This window comes from Panthera tigris, chromosome C1, assembly GCF_018350195.1.
Source record: "Panthera tigris isolate Pti1 chromosome C1, P.tigris_Pti1_mat1.1, whole genome shotgun sequence".
NCBI lineage: Eukaryota > Metazoa > Chordata > Mammalia > Carnivora > Felidae > Panthera > Panthera tigris.
In genome coordinates this window covers 207,231,953-207,252,561 of record NC_056667.1, presented here as the reverse complement: position 1 = coordinate 207,252,561, position 20,609 = coordinate 207,231,953, and positions in this window count along the sequence as shown.

The window sequence follows — 20,609 nt, the reverse complement described above, 5'->3', positions numbered from 1 at the left end:
CCAATCTACACACGTGATAAAATGACATACACTTTATGCTAACATCACTTTGTTGGTCTTAGTATTATACTGGAACTCTGTAAGATGTAAGTATTGAGCAAATCTGGGTGGAAGGTATAGGGGACCCTCTGTACTATCTTTGCAACTTCCTGTGTATCTACAATTATTTCAAAATAAAAGAAAGGTTTAAAAAAGTCTCCAACTTGTGCATTTTACATGGGGATTTTATCATATATAAATTATACCCCAAATAATGTTGATTACGAAAAGTAAGCATCAGTGTCATAAACTAAGTAATGAATTGTTTACACTGACAAGCTTATCGGAGTGATCCCAAGTTGGGTTTCCTAAAAACAAAAATAACAGGTTCCTGGGGTGCTGGAGTGGCTCAGTCAGTAAAGCATCTGACTTCAGCTCAAGTCACGTTCTCAGTTTGTGAGTTCGAGCCCCGCTTTGGGTGAGCCCTGCTTCTCTCTCTCTCTCTCTCTCTCTCTCTGCCTCTCTCTTTCTCACTCTCTCTTTCTCCACCCACCCCTGCCCCTCGTGGGATTCTCTCTCCCTCTCTCTCTCTCCATCTTTCCCTTGCTCGCTTGCACACCCCCAAAAAAAAGAAGAAGAAAAAGAAGAAGAAAAAAAGAGGGATGCCTGGGTGGCTCAGTCGGCTGAGCATCTGACTTCGGCTCAGGTGATGATCTCACATTCGTGGGTTTGAGCCCCACATCGGGCTTTGTGCTGACAGCACAGATCCCCTCCTTGGATCCTGTGTCTCCCTCTCTCTCTGCCCCTTCCCTGCTCGTGCTCTGTCTCTCTGTGCCTCTCAAAAAATAAAATAAAATGTTTTAAAAAAAATTTAAAAAGAAGAAAAAAGGAAATAACAGACTCCCGGAAATATCGCGCAATTTGGTTGTTCAAACAACCTGACGAAAACACCTAAGAATATTTACACTCAGCCCTAGTGCTGACCGAGTAGAGCGTAAGCGGTTAGTCTGAATCAGATGGGGTTTATCACCAGAATACAGAATGACAGAAGTGCAAATAGAGCAGAAAGGAAAGCTCTCAGAGGGAAAACAAATGTTTTATCTGCCCAGCCAGCAACATCAAGGCCGAGAGCCAAGCAGAAATGCGGGGGGACGCAGGTCATGGGAGACCCACAGACCACGCGGGCATGCATACACCTCTGAACTAAGAGAGGGGCTGTGGGAACCCGGTCCCAGTTCTCACCCCCCTCCAAATACCTACTGTTCCAAAGGCATGAGACCCTAGCAGGAAGTCTGTGACTTACCCAGGTCCCAGGGTGGGGGCAGGGGATGCTGCTAATCAGGATTTCATCTACACTGGAGCCATGAAGCCAGCTGAATGATGAGGCAATCCTGATATGTCACGTTTAAGCTACCCCCAACCACCCTCTTCAGATCACTACAGGCTAATGCGTTTTTAGAGAGAGTGTCTGGAATTTTTGAGGGCCAGGACTATACCTGCCACTTTATTATTATTTTTTTTAATTAAAAAAAATTTTTTTAACGTTTATTTATTTTTGAGACAGGGAGAAACAGAGCATGAACAGGGGAGGGTCAGAGAGAGGGAGACACAGAGTATGAAGCAGGCTCCAGGCTCTGAGCTGTCAGCACAGAGCCCGACGCGGGGCTAGAACTCACGGACCGCTAGATCATGACCTGAGCCAAAGTCAGCCGCCCAACCGACTGAGCCACCCAGGCGCCCCGATTTACCTGCCACTTTAATGGGTCTAAATCACCAGCTTCTGAGAAGCAGGGAAATGATTCTTGCAGAAATTGCTCAGCATACATGAAAATCTATTGGCCTGATTTGATTTCTAAAAATCAGTCTTCTGACCCAAAACCATGTAGTGCTCAGGGCCCAGAGATTCCCAATAAAAAAATACAGACTCCAGGACTACCACCGCTGGATCTCAGGAGGTGGGGCCTAGGAATCTACATTTTAACAGGCACCACGGTGCTGTGTAAGCTTCAACTCACTGGTAGAGTGTAGTTGAAAGCAGCAGATGGGTTCAAAAACCTTTTCACCTGTCGTGTCCTGTCACCCCCTGTACAAAGCTGTAGATGTCCGGTAGAACAGACCAGGCGGGATCGTTGGTGCCCAGCCCCCACACTGCAGCATCCAAACATCATGAAATTACGAGAAGGTCCATGGATGTCCAGAGAGCAAGGACAGAACCCGGAGCTTCCACCCACAGCATGGAGCTCAGCATTACTAGTTTTTGAAGAATCTTTGAAGCGCACATGGCTCGAAAGAAATTAATAATGTAATTCTAGACGTCCGCATTTGTTTCCGTAGATACATAACGCTGCACAAACAGTTTGGTTGCAATTTCAAGGCAGTGGGTTCAGAGTCACTTGATCAAACTACGGTGGTTTTCGTAAGAAGGGGACGGGCAGATCGCCCTTTGACGTTTTTGCAAGTGTGACAACTTAAAATTGTAAATTAGCCTGCTTGTCATGATATTTTTAGCTGATTCCTTCTACGTATAAACACATCTCTAGATATTATTCCCATTACGTTCTCCTCATGATCACAGAGGCTTCTTTTTCAACCAACACAATAGCACAGCTCTGAGACAGCTCTGAGACCAAAAAAAAAAAAAAAAAAAAAGTAAAGAAACAAGTGTAACATTTAGCTCTTGAGAAAAGTCTGTCGTCAGCAAAGACAGTGCCTCTAAATTACTGACACCAAATATACTTCCACAAACCCTGGGCTTCTTGGAAGTTTCACCCTCCTTCTCAAACCCCCAGCACCTTCAATTCAGTTATCTAACCTTGGGGGCAAAAGGGAAAGGGGCGGAGTTGTAAATTCAAAGCAAGCAGGGCAAGAAAGCTGGAAAATGCTGATGAATCACAGTGTATTCTGAAAGAGTGAGGTCATGCATTTTTTCCCATGAATAGTTAACTCCCTTTTTACTAAGGGCTACATCATCCATTTTATTTGGGATTATTTTGTTTGGGTGTCAGGGATATTTGCTCCTATGACCACCCTCCCCCCCATAGAAACCAACATTTAATCTATAAACACAAGACACTGTATCCTTTGAAGCAGGTAGCCGCAGAGCTGCTCAGCTGTTGCCCTTGACCTTAAGAGAACTTTTATTTTTCTCTCCACTTCTCAGCCCAGATTCTATTTTCATGCCAACGTGACATTGCGGCCTTTCTTATGAAGGGTTTGCTAGCTGTGCTGCACTGGCCAAGCTGTAGCAAAATATTTGATATATATTTAAAATATATGATGTGGGAACTGCAAGGAATTAATTGCTTTGCCAAAATACGCTACTCTTGATAGAGCCAGCAGTTTGATCGAAACCAGATTATGTATGAAGTGTGTATTGTCAATTACGAAACATTAATCGAAGCAAAGTAAAACAAAGTGATTTATTCCACAAAAAATAGGAGGTAGTCATCAGCTTGTATATCCTAAAAATAGGATACCTTAAAGTATCTGTTTATTTCTAGGACTTAAAATGAACCAGCTCAAAATACTTCTGATGACTGGTGTACGTGAATATACCTTTTTGCTTCTTTCATGCTTTTTACTCAATTACTTATTTTTGAGAGAGAAAGAGACAGACTGAGCTGGGCGGGGACAGAGAAAGAGAGGGAGACGCAGAAGCTGAGGCAGGCTCCAGGCTCTGAGCTGTCAGCACAGAGCCCGATGTGGGGCTCAAACCCACGAACTGTGAGATCATGACCTGAGCCGAAGTCAGATGCCTAACCCACTGAGCCACCCAGGCTCCCCTATTCAATTAATTTTGAAGGGCCAACTGTATGCCAGGCAGCAATACAAAGATTGAGAAATACTTCCATTATTATTAAATAATCTAAAGATGAACTTTTTCACTAATATTTGAGAAAATACTGTCCTCCCTGTGATATATAAATAACATCTAGAAATATGGGTTCAGATGTTTTCGTAGTCTACTGAAGTGAGCGATGAAAAGATAACAATTTGAATTTTGAAAATCATTTTCAAAATAAAATAGAAATTCAGGGGCGCCTGGGTGGCTCAGTAGGTTAAGCCTCCGACTCCTGGTTTCGGCTCAGGTCATGATCGCACTATTCATGAGTTCAAGCCTTGCATCCGATCCTGCGCTCACAGCACAGCGAAGCCTGCTTCAGAGCCTCTCTTTCCCTCTCTCTGCCTCTCCCCTTTCCTCAAAAATCACTAAAGGTTACACATTTTTTTTAACAAAAAAAATAAAACAAAAGAGGAATTCATATACTTTTCTGTCATGAAAGCCATTTTTTCAATGTTAAACTAAAAACATCAAGACATAATTTTAATGACTTCTAATTAATACCGTTCTGATGTTCTCCATACTCTTATCCAGATTCCCTACACCAGCCTTTTCCATTCTCGTCTAAGCTGTAGAAGCCTGACTGTTATGAATCTCATCGGTGAGCTACCTTGCTCTCTGGCTTCCTGTAGGTTGGGCTGATGGGAAGCACTGACAGTAGACTGAGTTGGAAGAGGAGAATGTAGCCAGGGTATCTATTTTACCATGACCCCCCTTGCCAAGTGGCCACAGGTTGGCTGCATCACTCTGCCAAAGGCCATAGTGTCCCCAGGCGGTCCTGTCCATACACATTCCCCATGTTCTCGTAACCCATGTCTCTACTCAGGGGAAGAGGTGATAACAACTCCTCAGAGCTCTTTGCCCCTGTGTGATGACCCATCCTTTGTTTGTTTCTTTAAATCCTGTCCACACCACTTGAAAAAAAAAAGGGGGAATCTCTTTATTAAAAACTCGTCAATTACATCGTTTGAAAGAACCATCTGTTTTTGTCAACATCCTAACATGGCACCTGCATGGACTCTTAGAATTAAATTCCAGCAGGCTCCCTACAGAGTTCTAAAAATAAATCATAAACTTTGCATCAGCTCAACTTATGTTTTCTGTATTCTCAACAAGCCACCTGTATTTCGCAAACCTTAGCTGCATTTATAAGTGAAACGGTTAATGTGCTAAGGAAAATATATTTGTCATTGTTAACATCCTTATAAGGGTTTTAAAAACAGATTGTTTTGCTGTAATTAAAGAAAAAGTTGGGGCTCCTGGGTGGTTCAGTCCGTTGAGCATCCGACTTCGACACAGGTCATGATCTCGCGGTTCGTGAGTTCGAGCCCCACATCGGGCTCTGTGCTGACAGCTCGGAGCCTGGAGCCTGCTTCGGATTCAGTGTCTCCCTCTCTCTCTGCCCGCCCCCCCCCCCCACTCCTGCTCTGTCTCTCTCTGTCTCTCAAAAATAAATAAATGTTAGAAAAATATTTTTAAATGCTGAATGGCTGTGGATCAGAGTTATACGAGCACTGGTGTCCAACTCTTTCCAAAATACATGATTTAATTAGACCTGCTAGCCTTTAGGTCCATTCAAGCATCTGCTTCAGGTGGCGGGCAAAGAATGTTGTCTTCATTGCTCCAATCCAAGCACCTAGCAAGGGTTGGCTCCTGGTAGATTTTCAGTAAATTTTTACGTGTTGAATTTATGAAGAAATCAAAGCTTACTTCCTTTTCTGATATTACTGAAAAGAAGAATCTAAAAGTTTAAAGTCTGTTGGTAACTACTTCAAATACTTTAAGGTTTCTTTTAAAATTAAATTATACCTAGAAGATATAAATAAATAAATATATATATATAAATATATATAGAGAAAAAATATAAACATATTATATTATATATATAATAGAAACATATTATATATAAACATTATATTATATGTAAACATTATATTGTATATATTATTTATGTAAACATATATACACACATGTAAATTATATATGTGTAAATTATATATATAAACATATATATACATATTATATACACATATACACATTATATACACGCATATAAATTATATATGTGTACATTATATACATAAACATATATATATATATATAAATAATTATTATTACATTAGTAACAGACAAAAATTTAATTGAGCTGTTATAATTAGGGGATTGGATTTCACACCCCTAATTTAATTTCCAGAATAGAATAATAGAATCCCATACCTGGAAGAGTTCTGTGAGAATTCTAGCCTAAGAGGCATCCTTTAGAATTTGAAATTTGCCACCAAGGCAATCTAAGTGAATCATCCACAAGTGATATACAACTGTTTTGAAATTTAAATGCTTCCCAGTTTTATGGGCAAGCGTAGGTCTCCCAGAAAATTCCAGCTGCTCCACAGACAAAGCACTCAGAATATGCTCTGGAAAGTAGGTACTACTCTGATCAAAAGAAACTGAGGCTATTAGAATATGATCTTCTGCAGAGAAAGGGAGAAGGGAGCAGGGAGTTGGGTGGACATTCGTACTTCTCAGACCTGCGCAGCCCTGGTGGATTGTTGTCTGAGCCCTAGCTCGATTCCCAAATTTTAAAGTCTGGTCAAATCCCAGTGAACTGTTATCAAAGAAGTTGGGGTTTCTTTTTCTTTTTCGTTTTTTTTAATTAATTTATTTATTTTGAGAGATAGCAAGATTATGGGAGGGGCCTAGAGAGAGGGAGAGAGAGAACCCCAAATGGGTTCGACCTGAGCCAAAACCAGGAGTTGGGCGCTTAACCCACTGAGCCACCCAGTTGCCCCTAAGTTGGGGTTTCAAGATAAGGTGGAGTTAAGACAGAAGATCCCAGAAATAATGTCATTCAGAGGAAAAAAAAAAAACTTACCTTTCTTGCTGTTCATTATATTTAACCTCTACTTCTTCCTCCTCATTTTTATTTATATTCTTCAGTCTCTGTTGTTTTTTTTTTTTACTAACTTCTCCCAGTCTTTCTCTTATCTTCTTCTTACTGGCGTCTTATGTCCCACTAGTAACTCACCAGAGCTATACCAATCTTCCTCCAATGGATAATGTTGTTTGCATCGATTCCTTTAGCTGGTAAATTAACAAGTATAATTCAACTTTTTTCAACCAACTTTTGTTGAAGGTCAAGCAATTTTCTTAGTAATAGGCTACAGTTGTTGACCTCACTGACCTCAAAATCTGGCTTATGTTGGAGGAGGTCATCAGGAGAATGTGACCGCCAGTTGACTTGAGAGGTAGACTCAGGTAACAGAAGGCTCCTCGCCATCTTCCTTGTCTTTGAAATGAATGTCCCGCCTACAGTTCTTACACTAGCAGGACAGTGTACCTGTCTCAATGACGTAGTCTGGGGAGAGAAAGGTGTTAGAGCCATCTGGACTGCACACAAGAGTGAACCCATTAAGGCTCTCACATAAATTTTTAAGATTCGGATGGGCAGGTAAAGAGATTTACTTGTCTTACAGTTTCCCAAGGCAAATCTCGGATGTCAGTTCCCTTGTATATGGAAACTGCCACTTACCAATCTGGAGTGGTCTGCCTATTTCTTCAGTCTCTCCCTGCCCTCACTGTAAAGGGACCAGATTCAAATTTCATCGGGAACTCCTGAGGTTGTGAGCCAAGGAAGCAAATAATTGTTCTTCAATTTTTGAGAGTGGGTTTGGATTTGATCACAACTACCTGAGTAAACCAGAATAGGCATCATGAAGTAGGCAATATTTGAGTTAAATAACAATTTATCACAGTAAGTAAATATAGGAGGATAACTTAGATTGTTTTGGAATTATTAGAGGAAGAAGAAGCTGGAAAAGGAGGATGGGACTAGCCTGGGGAGACCCCTATAAAAGTTTACAGATGATCGTGTGGTTTGTGATGATTCTTTGAAAATACTTATACATTTATTTTTTTTATAGAGAGAGAGAGAGAGAGCGCACGTGTGCAAGCGGGGAAGGGGTGGAGGGAGAGAAAGGATCTTAAGCAGGGTCCATGCTCAGAGCAGAGCCTGATGTGAGGCTCCATCCTGCGACTGTGAGGCCATGACCAGAGCCAAAATCAAGAGTCAGACGCTTACCCATCTGAAGCACCTAGGCACCCCTGAAGATACTTTCAACTATGGAAGTGAAATATTGTACATATGACTTACATGATCCAAACTGAGCTGAACTGACTAAAAAAAAATGTTGATTTATCAAAATGAAACAGAAGCACAGGGAACATAAGGCACACTGGGATTATTACTATTTTTGGTTTTGTCAAAACAGTTGTGCCGGAAATCTAGAGAATCATACATTGGCTAGTTTCATTGGTGTCTGATTTGAACCCAAGTCAAAATGATTGGAAAAGTCAATGTAAACTTTTCTTTAGACCTGCAAGGCCCCAAATAAAACAAGAAAAAAAAAATTTAAGCCACAGAAATTTATGCCTAGTACAATGAAAGGCTACGAGAGAGAGAGAGAGAGAGAGAGAGAGAGAGAGAGAGACAGGAGAACAAAATATTTCTTAAGTAAATAATGAAGAAAATAATCAGATTGTACTGATCTTTTATTAGTTCACTTTTTTGTAACAAACAAATGTTGATTATCTGCTTTTGCCAGGCAGTTGCAGGGACAAAAAGACTGTCCCTCTCTCACTTTGGGGAAATCTCGATTTTGTGGTAGAAACTCAGTGTAGATAAATATACCCAAGTGATTAGCTTCGATTACTACTTTGCTAAAGTACTTGGAGGTAGCCTGAATATCATCTTAAATGGAATATTATTTCTAAAGCATTTAATGTCGTCTGTCTTTTCACATTTCCCTTACCAAATGTTATCATAGGATTTGCAAATATAGTATACATTGATCTCTGTAACATATGGTCCTGGGAAAGCTCTTTTACTAATAGGAATATTTGCAGGAGAACTATTTCTCATTACTTATGTTCAAAAATCCTAACAAATAAACTCTTTTGGCCTATTACAAAAATGTTTCTTATCCTCTCAAGGAGTAAAACTGTTACTTTTGCTTCCGGTTTAACTTGTAGACTCAATTTTCTTATGCTACAGTCATCATTATTTTTCTATAAGTCATATCCTAAAGACATATATTAATAATTTGAATTCCATACCTTGCCTATGGAGATGTAAGCGGTATGAATTATTTTTGAAGTAGGAAAAAAGCTGCTAAGATGGGCTGATGACCATTGTCTTAAATATCACTTTCTCAACATCAAGGGTTACACCTGGAAACTGTTCATCATAGCCAAAGAGGCAAGGCCTCCTTGGGATGTGGCTCATCAGAATGACTAATACAAAGTCATTTTTCTCATAAACCTGCCTATTCTCCCACCATCTGTTATTTGCATTTTTCCAGAAAGTTAAAAAAAAAAAGTACTGATGGAATGTTTTGACCCAACTGCAGTTAACTTCACATGGTTTACTGTTTTACTTCCCAAGATGACATTTCAGCCAAGTGTGTAGTGGAATATTGCATCAGAATATCTATCATCAGAATTCCAGGTGAGACATCTAGAGGCAAAAGGGGGAATTGCTTAACAATTTAACCATTATTAGTATTTTGCTTCAAATCAACGTTGAGTTAAAAAGAAGAGAGAAGAAGAAGAAGAAGAAGAAGAAGAAGAAGAAGAAGAAGAAGAAGAAGGAGAAGAGGAAGGAGAAGAGGAAGGAAGAAAGGAAGGAAGGAAGGAAGGAAGGGAAAGAAACCTAATAGTCTGTGTACCTATCACTGAATATTAACCCATAAACTCTCACATGCTTTAATTTCCAATAGGCCAAGCCTATGAGGTTAACAGTTTCCTTTGATTTGCAATGATTTATAGTTTTTTTTTGTTATTTTTTACTGTCAACACCAAAGAAGATGTATATTTCTGATTTCATGAAGATGCATATTTATAGAATAAATGCTGTGTATTATGTCTGGACATAAGACATTTATAACATTTGGCATAGACAAATATGAGATAATGCCCACTCAAAGCTATTCACCTAAAGAATGTTCTAGTTAAGCCAAAAGATCCATATAGCACTTGTAACAACAAATAACAACAGGATTCATTCTGCTATATATGAGTCACTCTGCTAGGCACTGGGTGTACAATGGTAAAAAGGGCAGAAATAGTCCCTGCCCTCCTGGAGCTTATAGTCTAGTGTGGAGAAATCAAGACTTTAAAAATCAACAAGAGGATGCATAATTACGAACTGTAGTAAGTGTTATAAAGGAATGAAAAATATGAACTCATGGCAGCATAGATACTCATTGACAGAAGTGGCTTTGGACCTCATCTAGTGATTGAACACAGTATTTCAGAGCTAAAGAATATAATGTCTAATGGATAAAAAAATGGGCCCAAGGTCATATGGTCATGTGTGATATTTCAGATTAGACACAGAGAAAACTTAAAATGGTGAATTTCACCAAACCCAAATAAATTATGACAAGTTAAAATAATTTCCCTAGCTCTTCTGGGGGGCAATACGATTAGAAAAAAGCAGTAGAATAGAAGATTCTTCTTGGTCTACAAATGCCAAACAGGAAGCGACTTTGGTGATTGTTTTTCGGATGTTGTATCAGTCGGGCTAAGTTATGTTCTGATGTCCTAAGTGCTAGTATATTACAAGGAAAACCCATTTCTTTCTCACGTTCTATGTACTTTATATGTTGCCAATGAATCTGCACCAATTCATCTTCACTTCTGGGACCAGACTCATGGAGAAGACTTCCAGCCAAAGCACCACAGGTTGTAATGGCAGAAGGCAGACCAAATTTGTTAACCATGTGCTGGCTCTGGAAGCTTCCACTCAGAAATGTTGCATGTTGTCTCTGCTCACAGGAGAATCCAGGTTTCATCGGAGTACAGTCTTCCCACAAAAAGGAGCACCAAATGCAAATGAATAATAATTACAACCTACCACATACATGGACTATATGTTTTTTTATATAAAGACGCTAAGAGATGCAATATTTCAGTGACGGTCCTGACCGTTCCTCTGAATTAAATCTTGATTTCACAGTTGCTTCCTCCCTCAGCTTGTATCTGCTTTCTCTTGGAAATGTCTCATTTCTTTTGTCGTGGGGGACCCTCCTCTTCTACTTTCAGTCCATGGCATCTGAGTCCCATGTCCATCTTTAAGGATGAAATGCCCACCCCATGTCAGATTTAAGCCAATCATTGCTTCATATCTTCCTGGCCACAATGATTAAGTCACAGTAGGGACTAATTCTATAGTTGGTCTAATTAAAGCAAAGTGCCATGCTTCTGTGGGGGCCACAGGTGGATGGCCACGTAGAAGGAAAATTTATTTCCTGCTAGACTCAGACTTCAAAGGAGTGAGGCAGACCTGTTATCGCCTTGTTCAGACTTAGAGCCTCTTCATGCTTGAAGCCTCAACCCTGGAGAGGAGGAGTTGACTGATCTGAGATAGGCAAGGCAGTCAAGTCCCCTGTGACAACAATTGAGCTCCTGAACAAAGCTGCTCATGAAGACAGCCCTCCTCTGGGTTTTCAAATGTAGAGATAATTTTAATTGTTACAATTAGATTGTTTTGGGGTTCTCAATACTTTGCGACTTGAAATACGTAATAAATGTTTTGAGCAACTTACTCCGTCTGAATTTATGCTTCCTCCTCTGTTTAAAAAAATAATTAAAAAAATAAATAAAGGAGGGGCGCCTGGGTGCCTCAGTCGGTTAAGTGTCAGACTTCCGCTCGGGTCATGATCTCGTGGTCCGGGAGTTCGAACCCCACTTCAGGCTCTGTGCTGACAGCTCAGAGCCTGGAGCCTGCTTCGGGTTCTGTGTCTCGCTCTCTCTCTGACCCTCCCCCGTTCATGCTCTGTCTCTCTCTGTCTCAAAAATAAATAACAAAAACATTAAAAAATTCTTAAAAAAAGGAGGTAGTTGGATTAGATGGTATCCAGATTTGCATTCTCTGATTCCATAATCTAAGCTACTGGGTGCCATGGTTAAGACCCTAGCACAAGAACAATAATGTTCGTATCTAATTGAGATTACACACTTGGCACTTCTCTTAGTGTTTTCACCAGAACAGCTCTCTTTCTGGGGCAGCTAGGTGGCTGTCACTTAAGCAACAGACTCTTGGTGTCAGCTCATGTCATGATCTTGTGGTTTGTGGGTTCAAGCATCTGGCTCTGTGCTGATGGTGCAGAGCCTAGTTGGGATTCTCTCTCCGCTCTCTGCTTCTGTCCCATTCACACGTGCACACGAGCTCCCTCTCCCTCTCCCTCTCTCTCAAAATAAACTTAAAAAAAAAAGAAAAAAAAACTGCTCTCTTTTCATGTCATTGCAGCTTTATCCTATGACATAGACACTCTACAGATGCCCCTTTAGGACTCACAAAATAAGTTTGCCGGTATAGTTTTAACTGTCTTTGAAGCATGATTTATTTTTTTTTTTTCAACGTTTTTTATTTATTTATTTTTTTGGGGGGACAGAGAGAGACAGAGCATGAACGAGGGAGGGGCAGAGAGAGAGGGAGACACAGAATCGGAAACAGGCTCCAGGCTCCGAGCCATCAGCCCAGAGCCTGACGCGCGGCTCGAACTCACGGACCGCGAGATCGTGACCTGGCTGAAGTCGGACGCTTAACCGACTGCGCCACCCAGGCGCCCCTGAAGCATGATTTAAAAAGGTCCCAGGATCCAGACCCTTCAGAGTTTGTCTCTTCCCCTAGTAGGAACCATGTGGCTCTCTGTCCTCTGTCAACAATTTCTGTTGTGCTTGGATTATTCTCTAGTTTCCCACTTCCTGGTTTCAATCAACAAATGCTCAGAACTCTTTCTGATATTCTCAACATTGATTTTGCTTTAAGTATCCAAGGGGTCATCTACTTGAGTCTTTCATTTTCCATCAAATTCATTTTTTTTTCAACTGTTTGGCCTAATTCTGGAAAACTTCAGAACATGTAAAAATAAAGAATTAACTTACCAATTTTCACTCCAAATTGGAAATCAAAATCAATACAGATGGGTCCCACAGGTCATGATTGAACCTTGAGAGTTGCTTGCTTCTTTGTGAAGTCATGTCAAGACCCTCCAAATCCTTGAAAACGGGATCATGAACAAAGAAACAAAGGTTCCTAGCGCCTCCGTCATTCAGAGTATCAAATAGATTCCTGTGTTATCAGAGGTTGGCCCAATAAAAGCAGTTATTTTTGCTCATAGAATGTCTAAAAAATTGCCCTGTGATGTCTCTCCAAGCATATTTTATCAAAAACGTATTTTCAACTTCATAACAACCTAATTCGCAACTTGCACAGGAAAGTTCTCAGTTTTCTAGGAGAAAAGCTAGATTTAGGGATTCTGAGATTCCACAAGGCAGAAGCTTGGTCATCTTGATTCAAAAAAAATCTAAGTCATAATGACACATTTATGGGTCCATAAACAATATTATAAAGTTGTAATGAAAGATTCAAATTTCAAGTAGTGGTTTTGCAACTACATGAGGGAACACTAAAGTCCTATAACAGATTATGCAGAAATCTGGTACCAGTCCAATTCCACAAGCAATACTGAGCTCTTAATACATATAAAGTACCATGCTATATATGAGAGGGACACGTAAATAGATGAAGCCTAATTTTTTTTAAGTTTATGTATTTATTTTGAGAAAGAGGGAGTGTGAGCAGGGGAGGGGCAGAGAAGGGAAGGAGAGAATCCCAAGCAGGCTCCGTGCTGACAGGCAGAACCCAATGTGGGGCTTAATCTCAAGAACCATCAGATCGTGACCTGAGCTGAAATCAAGAGTCCGAGGCTTAACCGGCTGAGCCACCAGGCACCTGGAAATCTCATCTATACACTTGTGAGTTGGTGCTGTCTCAGGTAAGGCAAGCATAGGTACATATGGAAGGGCTTTAGGGTAGAATAGATCTCACATGATACAGGAAAAAGATGAGAAACTATTTCCTGGAGGAAATAAAAGTTGAAGCAGATTTGGTGGAGTTTAAAGCCATAAAATTAAAAATAATAATAGTTAGGATGGTGATCAATAGAACACAAGCAGAAACAACCAAAACAATAAGAAATGTTTATTAAGGTATTACAAATTCTGCTCGCAATCCTCTAAAGATCATGTGATTTAAACCTCAGTTATATTAAGAGAAGGTAGGGTCTCCTCTGTTTAGCGACAAACACTTCTGCAGCTTAGAGTGTTCAAATGACGTGTCTATAGCCGTACAGCTGGTAGTGGAGTCAGTATTCAAACCCGGATTTATCTTACTCCAGGACTTGAGCATTAAATGGTGTCCTGTATCCTCATCTTGGTCTCATGCTTCTTCTTTCTCCGTGTGTCCCACACTCCTCCTGTTCTGCGTTCTAGGATCGCTAAGGGAAGGAACCCAGCCTGGCTTACTCTGTTCAAGGTTACCACCCCAATAGTCAAAGCAGAGTTGTATTAACGCCACCAGTGCTAACAAAGTGGTAGTGCCCCAACAAATGAATTAAGAGCCCAAGAGTGGTGAACATCCCACCCAATGGTGCTGAGGCCATTGGTTTCAAAACTCAAGTTATAAGAGGAGATTTAGGGATGGTGCACCTGGGTGGCTCAGTCAGTGAAGCCTCCGACTCTTGATTTCAGCTCAAGTCGTGATCTCATGGCTCGTGGGATTGAGCCCCACCTCAGGCTCTGCGTTGCTCTCTCTGCCCCTCCCCCCCCGTCGGAATTAATTAATTAATTAATTAAAATAAAGGGAAGAATCGGGAAATAGTCACCATATTCTCTGAGGTGATACGACTCATATTAGAACATGAACTCCATGGAAACTGTGATGTCTTGAAGTTCTGCCCAGAGTTTTGATGTGTTAACAATAAAGCCCTTAAAGAATAGAGATTACACTTTGCGGCTATAATTTAGGTATTTCTTTGGAGAAATTTCATTTTACGGAATATCCTTGCAATAATCCTGTTGCACTATGGCATTCTGATTGGAATTTTAAAAGAACACTAGATCTATTAGCTTGAGAATTTCGTCGAAATAGAATCTAGAGGCCATCATGAAGAATCACAGTTTGATTTTTGTTCTTTGAAGGTACTAAGGGTAAATAAATCTCCATTTCTCCTTTGATGGATGCTTCCCCGTGGGGACTCACCTTGTTTATTGACTGCTGAAACTTGAATGTCTTTTGGTATTTGGTGTTATTTTTATGTGATTCTATTTCTTTATCATTTAATTGTTTCACCATAGAATTTGCCTGTGGGCCCTTTGAGTTGCGACAAAACAGCTGGTACATGACAAGTTGCCAGAGTTAACAGCCGCCTGTCACACTTCATTTCCAACTGTGACACCAATGATGAACACAACCCCAGTTTTAAATGGGCCCATTTTTTTTTTTAGCCTCAGAAAATTGTCTTCATGCCTTTGAGCTCTTAAGAGGCAAAGAACATATCCACACTAGCCTACACCTAATTCGTCATCTCGTTAATGCTTGTCTTGTGCTGCCATTTAGCAATTATCAAAAGGTCATATAAATTAAAAATACAGGTCTGAGGAGCATATAAAGAATAAAACACATTTGTAAAGAGCTGCACGAAAAGTAAGGCCGATTTTAAGGGTAAAAAGATGGACACTTCATTTAAGAATTCCCAGCACAATAAAAAATTGCAATAAATAGAGAATAATATGTGTGCGTTATAAAGGACAGAGTGCATAAGGAGCTATAGAGGAAGCTGCAACATTTTAATGGGAATTTATATCATCATATTCATTTTCATATTTAAATCCAAGATTATCACACCTGACATCCTAAAAGTAACCAAATACATAATATACCTCACTCATCTTTAAAGATGAAAGTTCAAAATCTCTAATATTATACTCCGATTTTCTAGGACTAAAACAACATCTAAACATATTCTGTGTGTGTGTGTGTTTAGTAGGAAGTAAAGCTTCCACAAGAATGCAACCGGAAAATAATGTATTTCATATAAAAAATTATATGACCTTCACTACATAAAGATAAAAAGATGGGGGCACCTGGGTAGCTCAGTTGGTTGGGCATTCGACTCTTGATTTTAACTCAGGTCGTGAGCTCTGAGTTGGAACCCCACATTGGGCTCTGTGCTGGCAGCACAGAGCCTGCTTGGGATTCTCTGACTCCCTCCTGCTCTGCCCGCCCCCCCCCCGCCCCCCCACCGCTTGCTCTCTTTCTCTGAAAAAAATAAAAAATAAACTTTTTTTTTTAAAAAAGGATAAAAAGATAGATTACATTGGAGCGTCAGAATAATGAAGCAAATTTAGAAATTGAGTGATCCAGAAACAGACATAGAGGTAAGGAAAATAGGTAAATCACAAGAGAACAAAAGAAAAATTGAAATGAAAACATGTGAATAAGCATATCAGTGATTTTATTTTTATTTATTTGTTTTTAATTTTTTTAATGTTTATGTGTTTTTTGAGAGAATGAGAGAGAGAGAGAGAGAGAGAGAGAGAGCAAGCTGGGGAGGAGCAGAGAAGGAGGGAGACACAGAATCCAAAGCAGGCTCCAGGCTCTGAGCTGTCAGCACAGAGCGGGATACGGGGCTCGAATTCACAAACCGCGAGATCATGACCTGAGCCAAAGTGGGTCGCTTAACCGACTGAGCCACCCAGGCGCCCCAGCATATCAGGGATCTTAAAATATTGTAGCAATTTGGCTTGAACTTCATATTAAAAGTTTAGGACACACAAATTCAAACATAAAGCAAAATCCCCTAATTCTCTTTGTAAGAAATATGGCTAATCCAAAGTGGCCCCAAAATAAAAACAATGATGAAATAAATAAGACCTAACAGGCACAGAGACAGGCAAAAATAAAGGAGCCACGACAGAAATTAGAGAAAATGTTCAATCACCAAAAGCGTTGGTCTTTTCTCACGAAAAAGTGCATAGACAAGAACCTTTAAATTCTGATAATATAAAAGCGAAATGAGAGGCTGATGTGACTTGTCCTAGATCACAGAGTGCATAAGCTATGGGGCAAGGAATGAAACCATATTTCCTGTAGGTAAAACTTAGTGCTGTTTTCCATGCTAACAGTGTGTGCCCGTGTGTGCACCTAGAAGGGAGAAACATATCGTGCCCGTGAATTCACAGATGCATCATGCTGAGGCTTCATGTTTAGTGGGTCCAGCCACCCGTGATAATTTTCAGATGTTGGAAAGACTATCGTCACTGGTGGGCCCCAGTGCGAAGTATGAAAAGCTGGCTTTTGGGGTCTTTCACCTTTCTTTCCTGAGCCTTCCCACGACCTCTCCAAATGTCCTCCCCTCCTCTCCCTGTCACCAGGCACTCCTGCGGCTCTCATGGGACACCTTTTAGCACTGTCCCTGCATCCTCCCCCTCTGCCTTTATTCCACGAAGACACTCCTAACAGTTTGTTCTGCTCCTGAACATCCAGTCCCCGAGGGACCGTGAGTACTACGTTGACAGATGGCACTGCTCTGCTTTTGGTCCTCTACAGATTGGAGACTTCTTACCCTCATGAGAAGGTGCAAAGGAAAACCTGAAAAGCTGGGATTAGAGAAGACAACAGCCCTGGTGTAGCCCAGAGACGGACCTTACCTCTCCTAGTTCAGTATAATAGAAAACAAAAACAAAACAAAACAAAACAAAACAAAACGGAAGTGCCCTTCACTTTGCTCCCCCAGATGTGCCAATGGGTCATGTTTTTGGTATCTAAAAAAGCAACCCCCACCATCCCCAAGCCCTCAACTGCTTAAGTTCATATTATTTATTTACAACTTTATATTATATATTTATTGTTTTCAATTGTCTATCTTTCTCCCATAGAATAAACACTACATAAGTGCAGGGATTATGTCTGTTTTGTTCACTATTTCCCCAGTGCACCAGCAGAGTAGAAGCTCAATAAGTACTTGGAACCAGGAAGGAAGGAAGGAAGGAAGGAAGGAAGGAAGGGAGGAAGGAAGGAAGGAAGGAAGGAAGGAAGGGAGAAAGGGAGGAAGAGGGGAAGGGAGGAATGGAGGAAGGGAAGAAGGAGGGAAGGAGGGAGGGAGGGAGGAAAATGAAATGAAATAAAATAACAGAATATGATAATTCTTATTTTTACATGTCTTTCTGGAATAAGAGAAAATTCCATGCTTCCATACAAAATGATCCCTATATGTATTTCCATAGTATTTTACCATGCCTTTTTAATTTTTACAGTTAAATTTGTTTTGCCTTTGAATATCTTTCTGAATACTCACCTAAAAAGAAATCAAAAGTAAATTACTTCCGTAGTTGAGGTACATCTGCCCTTACTAGCCAATCGGTTTCTGTTTATGTAGTTCATATATAATGCCAAAGAATATTCAAAAAGTAAATTAACTTGAAACATTATAGTCATTGGTATTTTTCTCTCCGATGTGTAAGCAGGCACTAAGACATCCTTTTCTCACAGATTCCTTTGTCCTCATATACTCCAGGTTAGCTATGTTCATGGCATATGAGTTTATATTAAAACATATTGCCTCTGTATACAAGACCAATGAAGCATGACATTAGGTAGGTAGCCTTCGATTTAGTTTTTCGGCTATCTGTAAAAATACGGTAAATTTGAATTTTTATCTAGAGAGAAATTAAATTATTGAGACACAATTATGTGTCAGAATGTCTTCCAGATAATACTAAATATATTTAGCTAGTTCTTTTTACCAAGAGAAATTCAGATACTTTCAGAAATGATCCAATTAGCTTTCTCAAAGTCTTTTTTAAACACCCAATGTCAATAAATAACAAATAATTAATTTCTTATGGAACATTTCTTAAGGCATCTTTCACTAACGGATGCTATTTACTTTGCCTATGTAGGCTAAATAATATATCACCTATTATAATCAGATAAAGTCCTCTCAATTCATGCATCTGGTTCTTTAAGCTAACATGTAATGAAGAAAGTAAAGTGGTAGAAATCTCTGGGATGGTAATCATATATAGATTCAGGGGAGACAGAAGAGAGCCCCGAGCGCCAGGTAAAGAACGCAGGTCCCTTAATATCCGGACGTCAGCCTGTAGGACTCTGAGCACAGAACCCATGTAGGCTGTTCCTTGACTTCCGACCTATGCAAACGCAGAGATTGAAAATGGGTGCCTAAGCCACGTCATGGTAATCTGTTATGCAGCAACAAATAACTAATACAGAGCACCAACCAGATTATTTACAATGCATTGTGTATATAAGGTGAACCCTATAAAATGTCTGATGCTTGACCATTTTTGACACATATGTCTTCCCAGAGGTGGTTCACGTGGTAGTTTGTGTCGGTAGAACTAGCAGGAGAATCTCTGACTTCTTCCATGCCCAACCCCAAGTCCTCTCTTATTTATTTATTTATTAATTTATTTATAATTTTTTTAAAATTTATTTGCAGAGAGAGAGAGAGTTTATGAGCAGAGTAGGGAGAGAGAGAGAGAGAGAGAGAGAGAGAGAGAGAGAGAGAGAATCCCAAGCAGGGCCCATGCTCAGCACAGAGTCCTACATGAGGCTTTATCTTGTGACCATAAGATCATGACCTGAGCCGAAATCAAGAGTGGGACACTTAACTGGCTGAGCCACCCAGGTGTCCCTCAAAATCCTCTTTGAAAAGAATTACCTGATCAGATCAGGGCTACCTAAGGGAATCTCCCTTTGGATAAACTAAAAGTTAACTAGCTAGAGACCTGAATTAAATCTGAAAAATCTCTTCACTTTTGCTATGTTATATTGGTTACAAGCAAATTACAGGTCCACACTCAAGGAGAGGGAATTAAGGAGTATGTGTCATGATTTTAAATTATTTTCACATATGAACTGGTGAATCTGTGAATAAGAGGTGCCTAAGAAAATGATCTGTAATCCATTCTCCAGAAAGTCAATTTCTCTCTATCTCTCTGTTTCTATTTCTGTCTTTTTCTTTCAGTCTAGCTACTATTTATCTTGGTTTGTAAGTTCCAAGCAGCGGATTTTTCTTTAAGCAATTTTGTTAGTTGTAAATAATTTTCAATCTTTACCTATTCACTATTCACTGTCAAAAAGTCTGCATCAGTTTTATTGCTGAGATATGTTACTTTTGCCAAAATACCTTCTGCTAAATACCTAGGGCTACTTACTTATGCCCAAAGAGTTTTTGCCTATTTATAGGTCTATGGAACTCTTCATCTGGTTCAAATTGCTTTGGTATTCTATTTTCCTTGATTCATTTATTTATTCAAGAATATTTCTTTTTTTTTTTTTTTAAGTAATCTCTGTGCCCGATGTGGGGCTTGAACTTGAGTTCGGGCTCTGTGCTGACAGTGTGGAATTGGCTTGGAATTCTCTCTCTCTCTCTCTGCCCCTCCCCTGCTCTCTCTCTCTCTCTCTCTCTCTCTCACACACACACACACAGACACACACACACACACACACACACACACACACACACAGTAAATAACTACACTTAAAAACAAAGAAGGGAAATGAAGGATTATTATATCAGCTTCTCAGTGAGTCTCTCCATTTTGGTAGAGGGAATAATCCCCACTGGGGAAGAGAATGGACACTTGGGTGATTTCCTGAGTTAAACTGATACACATGTTCTAAGCTTATAACTTCTCATGATTTTACTCTTCAACTGTTTAGTATTCTTTTATATGTGAACAACCATTCATTCATTTATTTCATCAGTATTTTTTTTATTTTTTCATATTTTTAAGCGTATTTATTTATTTTGAGAGAGAGAGAGAGAGAGTGCAAGTGGGACAGGAGCAGAGAGAAGGGGAGGGAGAGAGAATCACAAGCAGGCTCCATCCTGCCAACTCAGAGCCCAACATGGACCTT